This window comes from Canis aureus, chromosome 21 (assembly GCF_053574225.1).
Source record: "Canis aureus isolate CA01 chromosome 21, VMU_Caureus_v.1.0, whole genome shotgun sequence".
Lineage (NCBI taxonomy): Eukaryota > Metazoa > Chordata > Mammalia > Carnivora > Canidae > Canis > Canis aureus.
In genome coordinates, this window is record NC_135631.1 from 10142910 (window position 1) to 10163854 (window position 20945).

General features: G+C 48.0%; 1 long non-coding RNA gene across 2 annotated transcripts in view; it reads right to left on the reverse strand.

The window, feature by feature from the left end:
- Positions 1-20605, reverse strand: part of LOC144292512 (uncharacterized) — a 44162-nt gene extending 23557 nt beyond the window's left edge. Inside the window, exons 1-2 of one of the 2 annotated variants that reach the window (XR_013359888.1) lie at positions 19934-20605; positions 19178-19266 (exon numbers count right to left, since the gene is read on the reverse strand). This is a non-coding gene — a long non-coding RNA (uncharacterized LOC144292512). The other variant, XR_013359887.1, reaches the window with a different exon arrangement.
- Between the last annotated feature and the right edge of the window lie 340 nt (positions 20606-20945).

The following is a 20945-nucleotide window of genomic DNA, read 5'->3' on the forward strand; positions in this document are numbered from 1 at the left end:
GACCTCTCTGCCTGCTGCTCTTGAAAGGCATGTGGCTGGGAGTCAATGTTGGCAGGAGAGAAGAGATGTTACATATTCAAGGATGCCCTCTGAATCTTACTTCTGGATATAGATGCAATCTTACTTCTGGATATAGATGCAAAAATGCCTAAATAGTAATCAACAGAATCCAACAGTGTATCAAAATAAAAATACAGAATGACCAAGCTGGGTTGCATCCCCAAGCATGCACGGATAGTTCAATATCAGGAACTCCAGGCAAAGCTGCAGATGCAGAGATAGCCACCTTCCCATTGACCAGCAAGTCCTGAGATGAGAGCAGAAACCAGACACAGATGCTGCACACTGAATTGTTGGGTTCACTACTTAATCACTATTTAATCAAGGAAAAGGCTAGTTTCATGAGGAACAAGGTGTATCTCTACAGAAATTATCACAAACTTGCTGATTTGGAAGATCCCTTGTCAGGATCAGAATCAGAGGTAGAGACTATGAACAGTGGAAGAAAAGGTCGGAGATTTTCATACCAAGGAGAGCAGTCCAGGCAAAGGTAGATGGTTGGAGGCCAGAGGAAAGAGGCCATCAGCAGGAGGCCGATGCCCAAGGGCATGGCCAAGAGAATTGAGGAGCAGTGACATCTGATACAGATTTAAATTCTCCTTTTCAGCACAATAATCCTCTTATGCTCACCTCAAGCTTTATAACCATCCCTTCAACAAAGTAACCTTGCATTAGCAATGGTTTGGTAACTGCAGAGAAACCACCCCTTCTCCTGTGGAGCGAAGCTGAGGAGGGGAGCAGACTTGGAAGCTGGACAAAGTAGTTCATGACAAACGGATGGTCTGGGTGGAGACAGGACAAACAGGAACCAGAGACATTTGTGAGGTTTTCAGAAATAACCAAGTGGAGAAGGGATTCCTTGGCGAATACCAAGATGGGGGCTAGATTATTCTTATTTTGATAGTAAAGGAAAGTGTGTTCCCAGAAGGCTGACAAAGGCCTGGGTAAACTGAGGCAACATACATACATACATACAACAGGCAAACATACATACACTTATTCATACTTACAGAAACCAACCAAAATGTCATCTCCAGATGACAAGTCTATGGGAATTATTTTCTTCTTTAAATTTTTACTATTTCCAATAAAGAGCATGGATGATTTTTCAAATCTCAACATGTAAGACCAATGTTGAGAGAGGTCAGGCACAGGTCCATAGGTCACTTGAGGCCAGCAGAGGGCAGGTGACTAGTGCCTGGGGCTCCTGGGGAAACACAGGCATTCTGGAGCTGAGGTTCTAATTATAGAGCCCAATACAAAAGTGGAAGAGGACAAATTTAGGCCACAGAAAGTAGATGGTCACCTGAGACAGTAGGAAGGCACCGGCAAAGAGGAAAAATAGGGCTTGGAAAAACAATATAATCAGTCATAAGGAAGTGACCATGTGCCCAGCATCTCACCTGTCCCGGGCAGGTATATAAGGGGCCCTGGCCCAGGAAGCTCCACACCTGAACACCTCCCCTTGCACCTGCTCCTCTGACCTGCTCCACCCTCCACCCACCAGAACCATGACCTGCTCTGGCTGCTCTGGGGGCTGTGGCTCCAGCTGCTGTGTGCCTGTCTGCTGCTGCAAGCCCGTGTGCTGCTGTGTGCCGGCCTGTCCTTGCTCTAGCTGTGGGTCCTGTGGGGGCTCCAAGGGGGGCTGTGGGTCCTGTGGGGGCTCCAAGGGGGGCTGTGGGTCCTGTGGGGGCTCCAAGGGGGGCTGTGGGTCCTGTGGGGGCTCCAAGGGGGGCTGTGGGTCCTGTGGGGGCTCCCAGTCCTGCTGCTGCAAGCCTGTGTGCTGTTGTGTGCCGGCCTGTCCCTGCTCCAGCTGTGGGTCCTGTGGGGGCTCCAAGGGGGGTTGTGGGTCCTGTGGCTGCTCCCAGTCCTGCTGCTGCAAACCCTGCTGCTGTGAGTCCAGCTGCTGCAAACCCTGCTGCTCCCAGTCCTGCTGCTGCAAGCCCTGCTGCTCCCAGTCCTGCTGCTGCAAACCCTGCTGTTCCCAGTCCAGCTGCTGCAAACCCTGCTGCTGTGAGTCCTGTTGCTGCAAACCCTGCTGCTCCCAGTCCAGCTGCTGCAAATCCTGCTGCTCCCAGTCCTGCTGCTGCAAACCCTGCTGCTGTGAGTCCTGTTGCTGCAAACCCTGCTGCTCCCAGTCCAGCTGCTGTGTCCCTGTTTGCTGCCAGTGCAAGGTCTAAAGCTTTGATCCCCGACCTTGGTTTCTTTCTCAATGTTTGGTGAAACTTGTATTTTTATGGTTTCCCTGAATCAGCACCTTTCACACATCCTCTCCTGAGGTATCCTCAACTTTCTCCAACCTTTCATTCATACACATACCTCCTTCTTTGGTTCATCTCTACCTCTAGGACCTGTCTTTAACCTCCTCACTCAGAAGTGCATTTCCTGTAGATGCCTCTGCTTAGAAGCAGTTGTCCGCTGACTGTTGGAATCAGCCCTTCGGACTTGTGTGGGAGTTGGCTGAGATGCAAGGCCAAGTCCAGGTTTCTGAGTGAAAACCAAGACTGTTTTAATCTGGCTTCTCAGCCAGCAGGAGGCTGGATCTTACAGGGCCACTTCCTACTCCCCTGTGACTCTCTTCTCCCTACAAGGGTTTCCTTCCTTCCTGTGCCTCTAACTTCACCTGTTTAAAATAATAACAATTGAATATCCCTTTAATAAAATTTATTTTGTCTCTGTAAGCCAATGGTATGCTTAGTGCAGTTTTTTCTTTTCAACCTTTTTCCTGTATAGTGACAAGTTAGCAATTTCCTCGTCAATGGGCTTTTGGATGTGCTAACTATGCTGGTACATTCACAAAGAACCACCCATTGACGTCTCTGACCCCAGTGGCTACCAAATATCTTCACCCTCTCTGCTCCCAGGATAAGAGGGCTCAGACTTGGAGGAGTGGGTGTGGATATCTGCCACAGGAGGTCCAGATGCATAGCAGGTGCTGGGTGCTGACAACCATCTGAGCAGGGACTAGGTGTGTGTGTCCAGGTCAGTAAGAGATGGGCAACCTCCCCTCTCCTCTCTCCTCCCAGGTACCTTACAGATCACTGGTCCCTGGGAGGACCCTGGAGCAGACCAAGGTCAGGGAGAGGAAGCATAAAGCATCAGAATGCCCTTTCCCCTTGGGCTACTGTCCACCTTTGATACAAATACAAAATTAGGATTTTAGAATTTAAACCAAAGTCACCAGAAAGCTATAGCACTGCTCACAGTGCTGAGAGAGAGCAGTCTCCCCCAGGAGAGGTGAGATCAGCCTGACACATTTGGGAGAGTCTGAAGCTCTTTCACATTGACATACATGTTGAGACTATTCTCAGAACCTATAACATACACATGTTTTAGAAACTATGCCATTTCTAGGGAGGATGTTCTCCAGCCAATTAAACGCTACATGAAAACACAGAGGCGGGATCCCTGGGTGGCGCAGCGGTTTGGCGCCTGCCTTTGGCCCAGGGCACGATCCTGAAGACCCAGGATCGAATCCCACGTCAGGCTCCCGGTGCATGGAGCCTGCTTCTCCCTCTGCCTGTGTCTCTGCCTCTCTCTCTCTGTGTGACTATCATAAATAAATAAAAATTAAAAAAAAAAAAAAAAAAAAAAAGAAAACACAGAGGCCAGAATCACTGGTGAGCAGTAAATTCCAATAAAACATACAGCAAAATCTAAATGACTGTTGATAATGGGTTGGAGAAATCCGGCATGCCCTGGAAGAAAGGATCCTTGTGATAAAAAAAAAAAAAAAAAAAAAAAAGACATGATGTAAGAGAAAACGATAAATTAATCCAGAAATAAAATATCAGATTTTTTTTTCAACTACATTTGGGAGGCGAAGTGAGGATAGAAGGGTATACCAGACATCTCGTGTCACCAGGGAACAGGATTATTGTTTGTTTTGTGATGTCAAGAGAATATGGTTTCAGGTATTTGGGCTAAATTTTCAAAAGAGGAATTTTAGAAAACTGGAAGCACAGGGGGCTCGTCTGTATATTCTTACATCTTCACATAAAAACAGACCAGGCAGCTAGACAGGAAAACTAAAACTCCATGGTTGAAATTTTTAACAAAATCAGCTGAACCACAAAGTACAAACTCACAAAAGTCACAAGTCCTCTGTGGTATCAGCATCTCTGCGTGAGAAAGCCAATGGAGGCAAAGGGATGTGTGACAGACCTGAGGACAGGGCAGCCTCAGAAGGGCCATGGGTATTTGTCAGAAAGCGTGGCACATGCCTGAGCTCAGCACCTGAACGTGGTAGGCCTTCCCCCCTGCTGTGGTGAGTGGGCGCAGGGGCCCTTGGTGAGTCCTTAGGGCAAGAGAAAGAAATGCTACCCGACAGACCGACAAGTAGCCTACTATTTCAAAATGAGCTAATAAACAATCATAGAAATTTATACAAGGTGAAGGAACAACATAAGTTAGAACAGAATGCTTGAATGAGGTGACACCCCTCATGGGAAAATAAGAGATAGAAAGAAAATCACTCCAGAAATAAAGAGTAAAATGAAGGAAACACAAAGCAGAGAAGAACAACACATTTTAAGGCCAAAAAAAGTGAATGAGATAAAAAGGATTAGAGACAAAATTATGAATACTAAAGATAGGCAAAGAAGATCCCACGTGTAAGCAGAGGTCCGTGGAGAGAAAGCGGAAGATGGGGAGGTCCAGTCACACGATGATGGGATGAGAAAGCACAAATCAATCCAAAAAGATGTGAGGAAGAAGAGGAAAGAAAGACAGGTTTATCCTATATTAAATATAAAGTAAGGTGTATATTTAAACCCAAATGTGCGGCAGCCCAGGTGGCTCAAGGGTTTAGGGCCGCCTTCAGCCCAGGGCATGATCCTGGAGACCTGGGATCGAGTCCCACGTCGGGCTCCCTGCATGGAGCCTGCTTCTCCCTCTGCCTGTGTCTCTGCCTCTCTCTCTCTCCTCTCTGTGTTTCTCATGAATAAATAAATAAAATCTTTTAAAAAATAAAAAATAAAAAAATAAACCCAAGTGTGTCCGGAATTACACTAAATAGAAATGGGCAAAAATATGCTACCTTAAATATAAATATAAAGATTGCTTGACTAGATTTTTTTTGAAATCTAACTACATGCCAATTCAAAAGCCATATTTAACCAGAAAGAGAGGGGTAAAAAAAAAAAAAATCAAAGGATGGAGAAAGACATGCATGCAAACAAAGCTGTATCAATAGCAGGAAAAGTAGAACCAAAAGCCCAAAAGAGTTACCAGAGAAAATGAGTATCATCTCCATACACTAAGAGTTCTCACCAATTTAAAATTTGTGTGTACATAATGAAACAGCCTCAAGAAAGAAAGGAAAGCAGACCTGCACAAACTAGGGGGTGAAGTGAACCAAACCATAATCAGAGTGGAAGGCTCTGAGGTTTCTTCTCTGTACTTTATACTCAAACAACAAGAAATATGGGGCAGATGTGGAGGATCTGAGCCCCTCAATTAACAAACTGACCCAGTGTGACTCATGTCAAGTGTTGTGCCACTAACTATAGAATGTGTGCTCCTCCAAGTGCACACAGAGCAGTCACAAAAATTAACCATGGCTGGCCATGAAGCCTCAACGCGCACAGAGAATTTTATAGATCATAGTCATCAGTTAACGGGTCCTCCCAGCTTTATTACTTAAATTTTCTCCTTCATCCTCAGCCCAACCTCACCACCCTCCACACCCAAAGACACCTGTCCCCCTGCATTCTTCTCTTTCACCTCCTATAACTTTGTTCCCATATGTGTGCATACAGTCACGACAAATAGGTAGTATTTTTCCAGCATATATGTTTATTTGTATTCATGAGGGTTATAAAGCTTGTTCTGTTTCTCACTTTTTTTTTAGCAAATTTGAGATTGATTTGTTTTGCTACATAAAAATCCAGTATGTTACTTCTTTTTTTAAAATTTATTCATGATAGACAGACAGACAGAGAGAGAGAGAGAGAGAGAAGCAGGCTCCATGCCAGGAGCCCGACGCAGGACTCGATCCCAGGTCTCCAGGATTGCGCCGTGGGCCGAAGACAGACACTAAACCACTGAGCCACCCAAGGATCCCCCAGTATGTTATTTCTGGACACTAAAGTGTATTCCATGCAAACCCCACATTGCAGGAGTTCGTTGCCCTTTGGGGAGTCATGACAGAAAAGCCATGACTAACATCCTTCTTCCTTAGCATCTGTACGAGTGTTTCTCTGGGTGGAATCTGCATGTCAGAGGTGCACGTACGTTCCACCTCACTAAGTGTCACCAGGTTGTATGAGCATTCCTCTGGGGTTACATATGGGGGCAATCCACTTGTCATAAGGGATGGGTATACACCATCTCACTAAATGCTGCTAGTTTCCTTCTCCTCAATGATACAATGATGTGTTGTTTTAATTTGCTTTCCTCTGATCAAAATCAGGGTGAAGATCTCTGTGTTCTTACTGGCCAAGTGTGAGTGCTCTATTCACTGTCTCTGTCCATTCCCTGTTGTTTTGCAGTTCCTTGTACAGTCTGGATATTAACCCCTTAGTGACTGCAAACAGCAAATATCTCCCCCAAAAGTCCAACGACCTTTTCCTTTTGCTCTATAGCAACCTGACTGAGCACATACATATGCAATTCTGATGCAGTCAAATTCAGCATTTTCCTAAGTATTATTTATGCTCTGGAATCATATTTAAGAATTCCTTTCCAAAAAAAAAAATTCCTTTCCTACCCCTAGCATAATAACCATAACCTCCAGCACTGTCTCCTACACTTTCTATTTTTCCCTTCACTTTTACATATACTTTTAGACCTTAAATCCATTTTAGGGGGTGTAAAATAAGCATATAATTTTAATTTTCTGTATAGAATGAGCCACCTTTCCCATTCATCTTCTTAAAAAGTAGACTTCCCAAAACATGGGCCTCTTATGGGTCCCTGTTCTGTATTTTCATCTATTTATCTGGTCCTGTGCTGGTACCAAACTTTTAACAGATAAGACTTTATTATATGCTTATCATGTATTTAATAATATCTAGCAGACAAACCCTTTTTGCTTATTATTTATAATATCAGTTATTCATGAGCTTTGCACATATATTTTACTTTTATTTTTTCAAAGATTTTATTTATTTATTTATGAGAGATACAGAGAGAGAGAAAGAGAGGGAGAGAGAGAGAGAGAGACAGAGACAGAGACACAGGCAGAGGGAGAAGCAGGCTCCGTGCAGGGAGGCTGATGTGGGACTGGATCCCGGGTCTCCAGGATCATGCCCTGGGATGAAGGTGGCACTAAACCGCTGAGCCACCCGGGCTGCCCTGCACATACATTTTAGATCTGTGGAAGAAATTCCCAAATTTAATCCTCTGGGATCCCAACTGGAATTGCATAGACTACATGGACTGATATGGAGAAAACTAATATTTTATAATGCCGTCTTTCTATCCACGAACATGGTTTATTTCTCCATTTATCCAATTTGTTTAGGGCTCTTTTCTGAAAAAAAGGAAGGAAGAAAGAAAGAAAAGAAACAAAGAAAGAAAGAAACAAAGAAAGAAAGAAAGAAACAAAGAAAGAAAGAAAGAAAGAAAGAAAGAAAGAAAGAAAGAAAGAAAAGAAATTTTTATATTTTCCCCCATAGAGGTTTCAAGCATTCTTTATTGTTTCATTCTTAGATACATAAGATTTTGTTGACATTTTAAGCAACTTTTTTCCTACTAGATTTTCTAATCATTTATGGTGAATAGGAATGCAAGATTAAACCACAATAATACCCTGTTTCATCTGGCACCATTGAACTTGGCAGTGACAAGTGGGGGTGAGGACTACGGTCTCCCCAGCACTGCTGGAAGTGCTCAGGGTGTAGAGCAGCCCAGTCCCAGGCCCACCACTCCAAAATGCACCAGCAGCTTTAGAAAAGACAGTTGCAGGGTGCTGGAGACAGTGTCCACTAACAGGTAAGGGGATAAGTCAATGACTGTACCTTCAGAAAGAAAACGTGTAAATTAGGGCCTTACCAGTTGCCTAGAGAAATCTCACGTAACCACTGCATTTTGCAAAGGCAGTTTCCAGAAGGAAAAAAGTAGTGCATTACCAATTACTACACTAAGTTTAAAGCATGCAAAATAATGTTTAAAGAATACGCATAAGGATGCCTGGGTGGCTCAGTCAGTGAAGCACCTGCCTTCGGCTCAGGTCATGATCCTGGGGTCCTGGGATCAAGTCCCGCATCGGGCTCCCTGCAGACTACAAGGGTTAATACATTCCAAATTCAGGAATTTACCTAGGGTGGGAGGGAAACAAGATGGGAAGATGCATGGAGAGGGCTTCATCTATTTTTCTAATATCTTCATAATCTGGGCATTTTACATGTTTTTTGATATATTATTGTATATATGCTTTGTACAGTTAAACAATTTTTAATCATGTTAATCATCCCGTTAACATCCCTAGTTAATGGGAATGGGCTGAACTCTTGGGGGTGGATCTCCCTCAAGTCTAGACATGGATTCCATGAGGGGCTGAGCCCAAATGAGTAGCCAATAGCAGCTAACGGACTTTATGCTAGGGGCTGGTATCTAGGGACGAAGAGGTACAAACAGGAAGCAGGAAGTGGTGTGTGCCCAGCATCTCACCTGTCCCGGGCAGGTATATAAGGGGCCTTGGCCCAGGAAGCTCCAAACCTGAACCCCTCCCCTCTGCACCTGCTCCTCTGACCTGCTCCACCCTCCACCCACCAGAACCATGACCTGCTCTGGCTGCTCTGGGGGCTTGGCTCCAGCTGCTGTGTGCCTGTCTGCTGCTGCAAGCCCGTGTGCTGCTGTGTGCCAGCCTGTCCCTGCTCTAGCTGTGGGTCCTGCGGGGGGCTCCAAGGGGGGCTGTGGGTCCTGTGGGGGCTCCAAGGGGGGCTGTGGGTCATCTTGCTGCCAGTCCAGCTGCTGCAAACCCTGCTGCTGTGAGTCCAGCTGCTGCAAACCCTGCTGCTCCCAGTCCTGCTGCTGCAAAGCCAGCTGCTGTGAGTCCTGCTGCTCTGTCCCTGTTTGCTGCCAGTGCAAGATCTGATTTTCCATTTTCTCAGGGACTCCTACCAAAGCCAGAGCCATCCCTGATCAGGACCCATGGGTTCCGGCACGACTATCATCTGCCTGTTCCCTGCATCCCTGATCCAGACTCTCCTCCAGCCCAACACCCTGTCTTCTGCCCTCCTCCCCTGCCCACTGTGAGCATTTCCCTTTGATCTCCTGCCAGAGCATACAGCGGGCACTTGTGTCCAACAATGACTTTCAAAACCCCACCTCCCATCACCTGGAGACCCTCCCCAGCCACCTGCAGAAAAGGCCCATCCCAAGCCCTGCCTGCCTGGCCTCTTCTCCAGTGAGAACATCCGAGCAGGGGCCACACAAGCATTCCTCAGCTCTGCTCACTCTACGGTCACTAATTTCTCAGATATCTGTCCTTGAAGGATCTAATAAAGCCATTGCCCAGAACCCTGTAGCTGTGTGCTGATGAATCTCTGTTTCCATCTCTCTGCTGGGAGGGAGGGGATGTGCACTGAGGCTAACACCTGCGCCCATGCTTCCCGGACCTGCTAGCAGGCCACTTGTCCTAGACTCCCAGAGCACCTTTGGCAAATGCTGATCTGCTCCGCATCTGCAAACACTTGGAGTGTTTCCCACAGCCAACTAGCTGAGGAACCTTGAGCATATAATTTTTCCTCCCAAAACCTAGGTCCACACCTGTAAAATGGGCTACTGATATAGTACTTTTCTTATAGGAAATGCACAGTAAAGCAGCCATAGGAGATGGACTCATTATGGTGGCCAGCTGGGTAAGTTCTGGCACATACCTCCTGGCTCCATGCTAAGCTGACGTGGGCATGCCCTGTTGTCTTTCCTGAAGCAATCTGACCAAAATGAAATCACCTCTAACCATTCCCTGTGTGGATCTGGTGCTGTGCTAAGCACTTTGTATGTATCACTGCACCAAATGCTCAAAGCAGCACTGGTCTTTGATGTTGAACCACTGACAGTTTTCAGGGGCTCCCCACCTTCTTTTTACCCCACAGATGAGCAGCCAATAAGAAAGCCCATTGCCACTGGCAGGGAAGTTCAAACCATTCCAGGTCCAGCTTGTATAGGAACCCAAAGCCTAGAGCTACCCCTAACCATGGTAAAAAACCAAAGCACATTCCCTCTCTTCACTCAAGTCATTCCAAACCAGCTTGGTACCCTGCTCACCTGGCGGCTCATTCTGACAATAATAAACCCTTTCCTATACTCTTGGTGTATCTAGTGTCATCAGTCTGGTATCTGTGCCAATTTGGGGCAGAGAATTGATCCTGACCCCCATGAGGCAGCCACAAGATAGGAATACATTGTCCACAGTTCCACTGTAGAGAGCGACAGAGCCAGGATGAAAACCGTGCAGTCCAGTTCCAAGCCACCCTCCCAACCCCTGAACCATGAAGGTTTTTGATGATGTGTTAAAGTCAAGAGAGCAAACTCTGTGCTTCCAAAGGGATTGCCATATTTATGGAAGGTCAATGATCCCACTGCAGCAACTAGAAAAGGCTAAATTAGTTTCAAAACCCATAGAGTAAAAGACACAGTAAATTGTATGTTGTGTGTATTTTACTGCAATTTGGAGAAAGTGGAATACATATATAATATTAGGGCACTGTGGCATCAATGAGGACCAGAGAAAACAAGTCTCAGAAGGGAAAGCTCTCTGAAAGGAACACAGGATCAACCACCATGTTTTCTTCCTTTGGGGAATTAGCCACTTCTGTGTGTGGGCTGATCATCAGGTGTGACCCAGAAGGAGGGATGCTCCTGGGAGAAAGAAAACCCACAGAACTGTTGCAATCACACCAGGGCTGGTGTAGAAAATTGGGACATTTGCTAAGTTCCAGGACTATGAGAGGCACAAAACGAGACCCAAGGATTCTAAAGACAAAGTGAAATCTCCTTATGGTCCTTAGCACATGATGTCCTTCTAGAGAAAAAGGTTTCTGCCTCAGACACAAGACAAACGTCTTCTAAGACATTTTCCAAATTCTGAAGCTGACTGAGTAGAAAACTAAAGAGCTAAGCTCAAAACATTTGAGGAAAAGAACAGAGTTCTCCACAGCCTTGTAGCACTAAGGAGATAGAGGCTCTTAATCAAACACCAAGAAAGCCACACCCAGAAGACTCACAAAAGCGCAATGAGCCCAAACCCAGACCAGTCTCCACTGGACTGGAGTGTTCAATTTCTTGCCCTACCTGGATAAGACAGGAAAGGCCAAGTGCCCCATTGAAAGATATCAACTAGACCCTCCATTGCCCTTTTATACAAATAATGGTCATACAAGAAAATGATATAATATTTTTCCAGAATTGTTGAAAACCATGAATCTACAGATTCAAGAAGCTCAGGAAACTAACAGCAGAATGAATAAATAGGAAACCACACAGAGGCATAACATAGTAATATTTCCAAACACCAAAGACCAACAGAAAAATTTAAAAGCCACAGGAGAAAAAGAAAACATTATCTTTGAAGGAACAACTATAAGAGTGACAGTTGATTTTTAAATGGAAGTGATAGGGATCCCTGCGTGGCTCAGTGGTTTAACGCCTGCCTTCAGCCCAGGGTGTGATCCAGGAGTCCCAGGATTGAGTCCCATGTCAGGCTCCCTGCATGGAGCCTGCTTCTCCCTCTGCCTGTGTCTCAGCCTCTCTCTCCCTCTGTGTCTCGAATGAATGAATGAATGAATAAATAAATAAATAAATAAATAAATAAATAAATAAATAAATATGATAGAAGACAGAAGACATGGAATGGCATCTTACAGTGCAGAAAGGAAAAATAAAAACATCCACGTATCTGGGATTTTACATCTAATAAAATGCAACTGAAATAGAGTTGCTTTCAGATGAGAGACATTATCACCAAAAGACCTATAGGACAAGAAATATGAAAGAAAGTTCTTCAGGGTGAAGGAAAAGAGCCCCATGAGGAAACAGAACTTCAGAAAGAATAGCAAGCATTGGAAATTGTAAATATGTTGGTAAGTGTTAAAGATTATAGGGGATCCCTGGGTGGTGCAGCAGTTTGGCGCCTGCCTTTGGCCCAGGGCGCAATCCTGGAGACCCAGGATCGAATCCCACGTCAGGCTCCCCATGCATGGAGCCTGTTTCTCCCTCTGCCTATGTCTCTGCCTCTCTCTCTCTCTCTCTCTGTGATTATCATAAAAAATAAATTTAAAAAAAAAAGATTATATTAATGTCCTGTAAGATTTTTACCATTTTTGGAAGTAAAATGCAGGGGAACAAATGGAATTAAACAGTTGTAAGGTTCTTGCCTTGTTCAGGAAGTCACAAGAGTATTAATCGATAGTATATTATAAAAAGTCAAGAATATAAAATGTAATATCTGAGATAACCACAAAAGAATAATACATGAATATATAACTCAACACCTAATAGAAGAGAGAAATTGAATAAAAAAGAGTAGTTGAATACAAAAGAAAGCAAGAGGGGCACCTGGGTGGTTCAGTGGTTGAACATCCACCTTCGGTTCAGGTGGTGATCCTGGGGTCTTGGGACCAAGTTCTGCATTGGGCTCCCTGCAGAGAGCCTGCTTCTCCCTCTGTCTGTCTCTGCCCCTCTCTCTGGGTCTCTCATGAATAAATAATTAAAAAAAAAAAAGACAAGAAAAAAAGAGGAAACAGAACAGGTGGAAGAAATAGAAACTAAAATATCTGTTAATAAACATGAGTGGAGTCCATGGTTAGAGGCAGTGTGGCAGCAGGATGGAGGGCTGAAACAAGCCACCCTAGTAGTGCCATGATTGCTGCCAGGGCCCCTACATGACAGGGGTCCAGAAGAGCTCCAGATCCCCATGGAAAAAGCAGAACTGCACCCTTTCCTGACAGCCACAGCCAGGACCATCCCTGAGGGCAATGACCACCTCACACGAAGTCCTGAGACAGATCTACAGAGAGGGAGAGGAGAGGAACCAGCCAGCCCTCTTGGTCAACAGACTGAGCAATGGTGGTGGTCTGGGTGCTCAGAGGCTGACAAAGGTCATGCTTTCACAGGTGTTGGCCACAAGCAGGCATCTCCCGCAATCCACTCTGCAGACTTGTTATTGGGATTTCTGTTTAATGACCATGGTACGGCCAACCCGGAGAGACATCTCCAAGGCTGATAAAATCCCACAGATACCACAGAAGGAGCTATTCCAAGCCTGAGGGCTGAGGCTGCTCTGGACTGGCCATATCAGGAACAGCCTGGCAGCCCAAGGGCAGACTCCTCATCTGACAGCGATCAATGAGCTGTTAAGGAACCTTTCACCTTGTTTGCACCTAGAGGTCCTGTGCTCCTGGAAGCTGGCAGGCTCTGGGATCTAAAATGCCCTGGATAAAGATAGATATCCCCCCCTCCAAAAAAAAACCCAGTGAGTCTCCTTAGTGTTACAAAAACCATAGACAGGAGTAACAAATGCTCCCCAAAGTGACCTGGCCACACTACATGGTAGAGGTTATTAAAACAGCAGACCTCCCAAGATAAAATAAATGAGAAAAGCACCCAGAAATTTGGGCCATATATAGAGCTATGGGAAGCCCCAAGGGGGTACTAAGGCACCTCTGAAACAAAAGGGCTGCCACAAAGCAAGATCCCCATGGAGGTCGAGTGCTCTCTGCCAGAGGAACTGAGAGCCAGTATTTGCCTGAGAACAAACCCCTCTTTTGGCACCCCTACTACCTGACCCATACCCCTGTATCCTGATTGATGGCTTTCAGGGGAAGGGGGATTAGTATGGGGTTAAGCTCTCTCTGCTGCAAGGAGGACCAAGGTCTCATGGTCCAGCCAAGTGTAGAATGAGGCCAGGGGCTGCAAATCTTTATAGCTGTTTCAAATATAATACTTAGGTGAGCCACCCAACGGTAGTTCAGGGAGATGCCAGGAGGATAGCTTTGTGGCCAGGCACTGAGAACAGGTAATTCAGACTGGAAAACTATAAAATAGTCTCCCTAAAGTTGGTCAACAGAATGGATATCCTCTGTACGGGACTCAGCTTGCTACCCTCCCATATCTGCTGGCCTCTTCTCCAGCCCTGGACCCTGGCCTTGCTTCCAGAGAGGGCCAGTCTTATGTTTGACTTTCATCATGCCTTTAGCAACACGAGCCCCAGGAGGTTCTGCATGCCGCTCCAACTTCGCCGAACCCACAGAAGCTCTGGCTCCTCCAGTGGCCTCCTAGAAGAGCTAATTTAACACACAGCAGAAAAGTTCAGGGAAGTAAGTTCCCCGTGAAGTGAACTTGAACTTTTGTGGGAACAGAAGACAGAAGGATTAAGTGTTCTCCTTTCTTCCTCTGTGAAGACTGCTGTGAGATGCATTGTCTCCATAACGCCTCCCTGGAGATGACTTTCATAGACAAGCAACCAGCTGCAACTTCTTCCCCCCCTCACTGAGGCCTCCTTGGATCAACCTTTCAACAGCACACTTGCATTAAGCTTTGCCTCTAGCTGCTTTCTATGCAACTCAGGCTAAGATTCTTACCATCACCGTGTACATTTGACATTATGATGGGGGATCCCAGCCAATGCAATACGACAAGGAAAAGAAATGGGCCATGTCAGGTTTGGAAAAAAATGAATGTGGTGATCCACAGCAGTACGACAGTCTACCTAGAAAGTCCATATAGTTGATAGGGAATCTGGTGGAACTAATGAGGGAATTCAGAAAGGCTAAATCAAAACATGCATACAGGGGGATCCCTGAGTGGCTCAGAGGTTTGGCGCCTGCCTTCGGCCCAGGCTGTGATCCTGGGGTCCCGGGATCAAGTCCCATATCGGGCTTCCTGCATGGAGCCCCCATATCGGGCTCCCTGCATGGAGCCTGTTTCTCCCTCTGCGTCTCTCTCTCTCTCTCTGTCATGAATAAATAAATAAAATCTTTATTTAAAAAAACATGCATACAGACAAGTGAAAACAAATCAGAAACTACAATTTTTACAAAGGGCCCTTCCCAACAGCAACAGGAATTATAAGGTAAGTAGGAATACATGTTACAGGCATGGATAAGACGTCTGGAGAAAGTTGTAAAGCAATATGGAAGAACATTTAAAAGCTAAACAAAGAGCATGGATGAGAAGAGCCTATGGTGTTCTCCAGGTAACCTATCAATTCAATGCAGCTGCTATCAGAATACCAAATGTTGACAAGAATTATAAAAAATTGAGCTTTCATAACCTGCTGGTGGGTGATTATTATATCCCCACTTTGAAAGCAATTTAGCAATGTCCAGAAAGCTAAAGGCAGATATATCCTATAACCTGATGATCCTATAACCCACATCTGGGCACACACCTCAGAGAAATCTGGCCCAAGAGCACTGGGGCAGTATCACTCAAAAGCAAATGGCAGTTTCTTTAAGTCAAACCTACACCCACTGAGTGACCCAGGGGTCATATTCCCGGGGCATTTACTCTAGACACATGAAAACTTATATTAACACAAAAATCTGCATGTGAATGTTTATAACATTCATTATCTTCAAAAACTATAAACAACTCAAATTTTCTTCAGCAAGTGACTAGGTACACTGTGTTTTAAATTTGCCATCAAATACATACTAGCAGAGGCACCTGGGTGGCTCAGTGGTTGAGTATCTGCCTGGATCCCTAGGCCCTAGGATCCGGTCCTGCATCAGGTTCCCCTTAGGGAACCTGCTTCTCCCTCTGCCTGTGTCTCTGCCTCTCTCTCTGTGTCTCTCATGAATAAATAAATAAAATATTTAAAAAAAAATACTTCCCAGCAGTAAAAAGGAATGAGCTATTGATACACCCAACAACCTGATCAAACTCAAAGGCAATAGGAGTCTCAAAGCTTATATACTGCATGATTCCATTCCTCTCTTGCTTCCAAAAGACTAAACTATGCTGATGGGGACAGACCTGTGGTTGCCAAGGGGTAGGAGCGGGAGGAGGATGTCACCATAAAGGAACAGTATGAGGGATACTCTTAGGATGACAGAGCCATTCTGTATCCTGATTATGGTGATGGTACTTGAGTCTACACAGGTAGATTCAAGAAACCCTCAAGATCCAATTTTCTTGCGACATTGGGAAATTGGAACCCTTGCACATTATTGGTGGAAATATAAAACAGTATGGCTGCTGTGGGAACAGTTCAGTGGTTTCTCAGAAGTTACACATATATGTCACATGATCTGGTAATTCCGTGTCTGGGTATATCCCCCAAGAGAGTGGAAAACAGAGCCTCATATACATACTCGTACACTATCGTTCACAGCAGCGTTATTCACAATAGACAAAAGGTAGAAATAACCCAAGTGTCCGCCGAACAACGAATGGTTAAACAAAATGTGATCCGTCCACACGATGGAACCTTATTCAGCTTTAAACAGGAAGGAGATTCTAACAAATGCTATAACATGGATGAAACCCAATGACATGATGCTCAGTGACAGAAGCCAGACATGAAGGACAAATATTGCAGGATTCCATCCACGAATCCTCGAGGAGCCAAATTCATAGAGATGGAAAACAGAATGGTGGGGGCCAGAGGCTGGGGGAGGGACAATGGAGTCTAGCGGTTAGTGGGGAACAGAGTTTCAGTTTGGAAAGATGAATAAGTTCTGCAAATGGATGGTGGTGATGGCTGCACAATGTATATGTACATAATGCCACTGAACTGTACATTTATAAATGGCTAAAATAGCCATTTTTATATTGTACATATTGTACCACAGTAAAGAAGTCAAAGAGTCAATGTTACTATGTGATAATTTTAGAAATTAAATAAAATGCAAAAACAAAAATCAAATATTGAATGTGCATACAAATCTCCTGAACTTGTTAAAACACAGATTCTGGCTTAGCAGGCTTTTTTTGGGGGGGTGGGGGGAGCTGCTGAGAGCCTGCATTTCTAACACAGCCCCAGGTGGTGCTGACACAGCTGGTGGGGAGGACCATGAGTTACACAGTGCTAGGAGACGTCCACCAGAATGCTCACCGCTACTCTGCCACATGTAGAAAAACTTGCAAATGAAATGTCCGTCAGTAGAGGAATGGCTAAGTAATGGGTCTGTTCATTCAATGCAGAGCCATTCAGCAGCTAAAATGGATGGGGTAGGCTCACCCGCATTGGCAAGGATAAACAGGCTGGAATATGAAAAAAAAAGCAAATTGAGGGAGAAATGTTGTGCCATGATACTTAATATACATAAATATTTAAAAGCACACGAGAAGATCAGGTGCTGTACCCAAGACCTATACACAGGGTTCAGTGATAAAGACAGAAGCAGGAAGACATCCACCAGTCTGAGCAACAGCTGCCTCTGGACGTGGACACAGGACAGGAGAGACCCAGGGAGCCACCAGCAAGGGGACTGTTGTTTTTTTCTAATCTGAAGCAAACCCAGGAAACTGCCAACACGGTTGGGTCTAGGAGCTAGGCGTTTGTTATACCATCCTCTGTGTTTGTCAGTTTTCTTCAAATATCATGATTAAAACCCAGGGAATAAAATAATGTTTAATGTATTGTGAAAAACATAAAGAAGGATGCTGCTCACTGCGTTGTAGTAGCCAAAATATGGAAATCATCGGCCATATAAATAGAGAAAATCCATTCGAGTCTCACCATACATCCATAAGATGCAACACTGCACAGGCATTCATCACCTGGTTGTGGGAGAGCAGGACCCTGGATGAAATCTCAAAAGCACTTCCTGGAGTGGGAGCAGCCAACAAAAAATAATTAACACCGCTGGCTTCCATCTCTGTGAACTGGTGCCGGGTCAGGAGGTGAGGGGACAACTGGCTGGAGAGGGTGAGGGACCTTCCTGGGGTGAGGGGAATGCTCTAGGCCTTGGGCGGATAGCGATGACAGGTGCCTGCAGAGCCCACCCGCTGAGACGTGCACTGTTACCAATATTGTTAACAATGAGGACTCAGAGAAAGTCGGGTTGTGGGAAGAGTAATGTCACGGACACACGTTTACTGTGAGTCATTGGCTGAGACGCGGAGTTGCAAACCGTCGAGAAGAAGCGGACCTTGCTTTTCTTTTTGCGCCGAGAGGAGGCTGCGTGAAGGAAAGTCCACCCCGAGCGTCTTCCCCGCGGCGGGTCGGGCGCAGGCGGGCGGCAGAGGGCGCGCACGGACCGTCCGGCTGCGCCCGCACCTGCACCTGCTGGGCCCCGAGCGCGGTCGCCCCGGACGCTGCCCGGCGCCTGCAGATCCTGCTCCATAGCTGGGGGCGCGGGCCCCGGGGCGGCGATCTCCCGCGGGGAGCCAGGGCCCAGAGGGCCGCCGGGCTTGGACCTGGCCCCGCCTGACACGGCGGCCACTGTGGACCCCGCGCAGGCTTCCCCAAGCCGTCCCTGCCGCTCCACGTCTCCTAGACGCCGGCGTCTCAGCGCCCAGGAGGCCGGCCCTCTGGGGGAGCCCAGCGGGAGGGGCCAGAATTCAGCCCCGGGGCCTGGAAAGAACCTAGGGCAGGGCTAGCGGCTTTGGAGAGTCACAGTATCTCCCTACCCACTGCCCCACTGTTGCAAAAGTCCAGGTTTTAAATGCTCCTTTGCACGAGAAATGACAAGATTGTAAAGTAATCGTGGCCCAAACATACTTCCCTCGCCAGCAACAGTCCCGGAAAGCTAGAGGCCACCCCCATCCACTCACCTACTAGAGTTTCCAGAAGGAAGAGAGGACACCATCGCCTGCTCCTCAGTTTACTGCCACCTGCTCAGGCCTAGCTAGGAGCTGCCCAGGGCACAACCGGAGTTCTTTGGAGCCATTGGCACTCGCCTGACCACATCTGGGCCGGGCAGAAGAGGAGCCCCCTTGGACACCTTCTGCCTTCCTCCTCAACTGGGCTCATCCTGGGTCTAGCCTCGGAGCAAGCCCAGCTCATCAATCTCAAGACTGACAACCTCCCATGTCCTGCCAGTCCCAGACCTTCTGGACCTTTCCATGCTCTCCAGGGGCCTCATGTGTCCCCTCCAGCCATCTGGCCCCATCTGAGGCTCAGCCTGAGTCCTCCTGTCCCCTCCCAGGGCCCAGCACTTTTCAGACTTGGAGTGAGCCCAAACACAGCAAGGCCCCACTGCATCCCCCACGCAGCACTGACCTGGCCATGCATCTGGGTTGGACATTCCCCACAGCTCAGGATCGGCCTCTGGAAGACCTCTCTTCTCAGCAGATTCCAGAGGATTCTGGCTAAGGGCAGAGAAAGGGGAAGGACCTGAAGCCACCCCAGCTCCAGCCCCAAATAGCCCCTGGGTTACCAGTGCGTCCTTCCAGGTCAGGCCCAGGTGATTGTTTGTCCCTGGTGCTGGCTCTTTGCCAGGAACACGCTCTCCCCCTACACACACAGCTACCCCCACATTCCTCAGGCCAGCCAGGAAGGAGGCCTCAGGTCCTTGCTAAACACCTACTCTGTAAAGCTCTGAGGCTGCAAGAGGCCCAGCCTGCTCTCTCAGGAACAGGAATGAGGATCAGCAAAGGGGCCCTCCAGACACCCACCCCCAGCGCCCTCCTGCAGTGATGCCCTCCTGCACGCCCACACAGTGCTCTGGGTCCTGAGGGCTCATCTTGGCCCAAGCCAGTTGCACCTGCTTCATTTTCTGTGACCCTTCATTCAACCAGGGATGCCAAAAGTGGTCCCAGGCTCCCTCCCTTTGTGGGAAGGAGCTGCACTTCCTGAAGGCCAAAGCGCCTTTCAGAGCCCCAGGGTGGCCCTGGGAGACTTGCCAAGGCTAGGGGGCTCCAGGCTGGAGGAAAGATGGCCCTCACTCTCCAGCAGGCAGCCTTGGGGGGGGGGGGGACTGGTTAGAAACAGCTGTGGTGTCTGGTCACACCTTCCCCCTTCCTCAAAAATAATTACCTTTGAAGGCTCCCATCAACTGTCAACTCCCTGGCAAGGATCTTTGTCCTCCATCTCAGAACTAACTCCCCAGTGCCCAGCACAGGGCCTGGCCCCAGAAGGTGCTCAGTAAGGACTGGATGAACCTGGAGATGTGTATCCTCCTGGGTCTCCTGGTCCTAGCTCCCTGACTGCCCCCAGGTCTAGGGAGGGTTCAGGTCTTTCCTGCTTAGGGCGGGGTTGGGGGATGGGGGTGGGGGGAGTGAGGGGGGTCCCTCCTGCACCCGGGGTGCCTCCACAGCCTCCAGCCATTGCTTGCATGCCACCTCCTGGGGTGGCCTCCAGACGGCCCACCACCTTGTTTCCGGCCCAACCCTGCTCAAGGGGTAATTACCTAGGTCCCCCCACCCCCAACGCGCCCTCTGGACTCCCTGCACCCTGGCCTCCAGCGCGACTTTCCCCACCGTGGGGGGGGGGGGGGCGGGGACAGACCCTCAACAGCCTTCTTTGTGTGGGGAGGGGAGGAGAACACGCAGTCAGGGTGCACCCCATGAGCGCTGTTCTCCCTGGAAGCACCAGGGGCCAGAGGTGACCCGGTGGGGCCAGGGGTCAGCGCTGCACTGGGGACCCCCTCGCCGGACTCCAGGAGGTGTGTGACCCCACACGAGCCATCCCGCCTCCGAGCTCCCCATCTGCTGCCCAGCGCAGTGGAAACCCAGGTTCCCAGCCCCGGGGTCGTGGAGGCGCCGGCGTAGGTGCCGCAGGTGAGGTGCTCGCCGGGCCCAGCTCGCCGCGGGGTCCCCGGCCCGCAGGCCCCGCGCAAACAAAGGCTGTGGGCCGGGGGAGGCGGCGCCAGCTCCGGCCGCGGCGGGAGAGGGGGGAGGGACCCTCGCGCCAGGACCCGTTCGGCCGGCCCCTCCTCGGGCGTGAGTGCCGCGACGCCCGGCGTCCCCGGCTGTGGGCTCGGCGCCGGGGCTGGGAAGGCTTCCCGGAGGCGGGGGCCCCGGCGGCGCGGGAGGGACGCTGTGCGGCG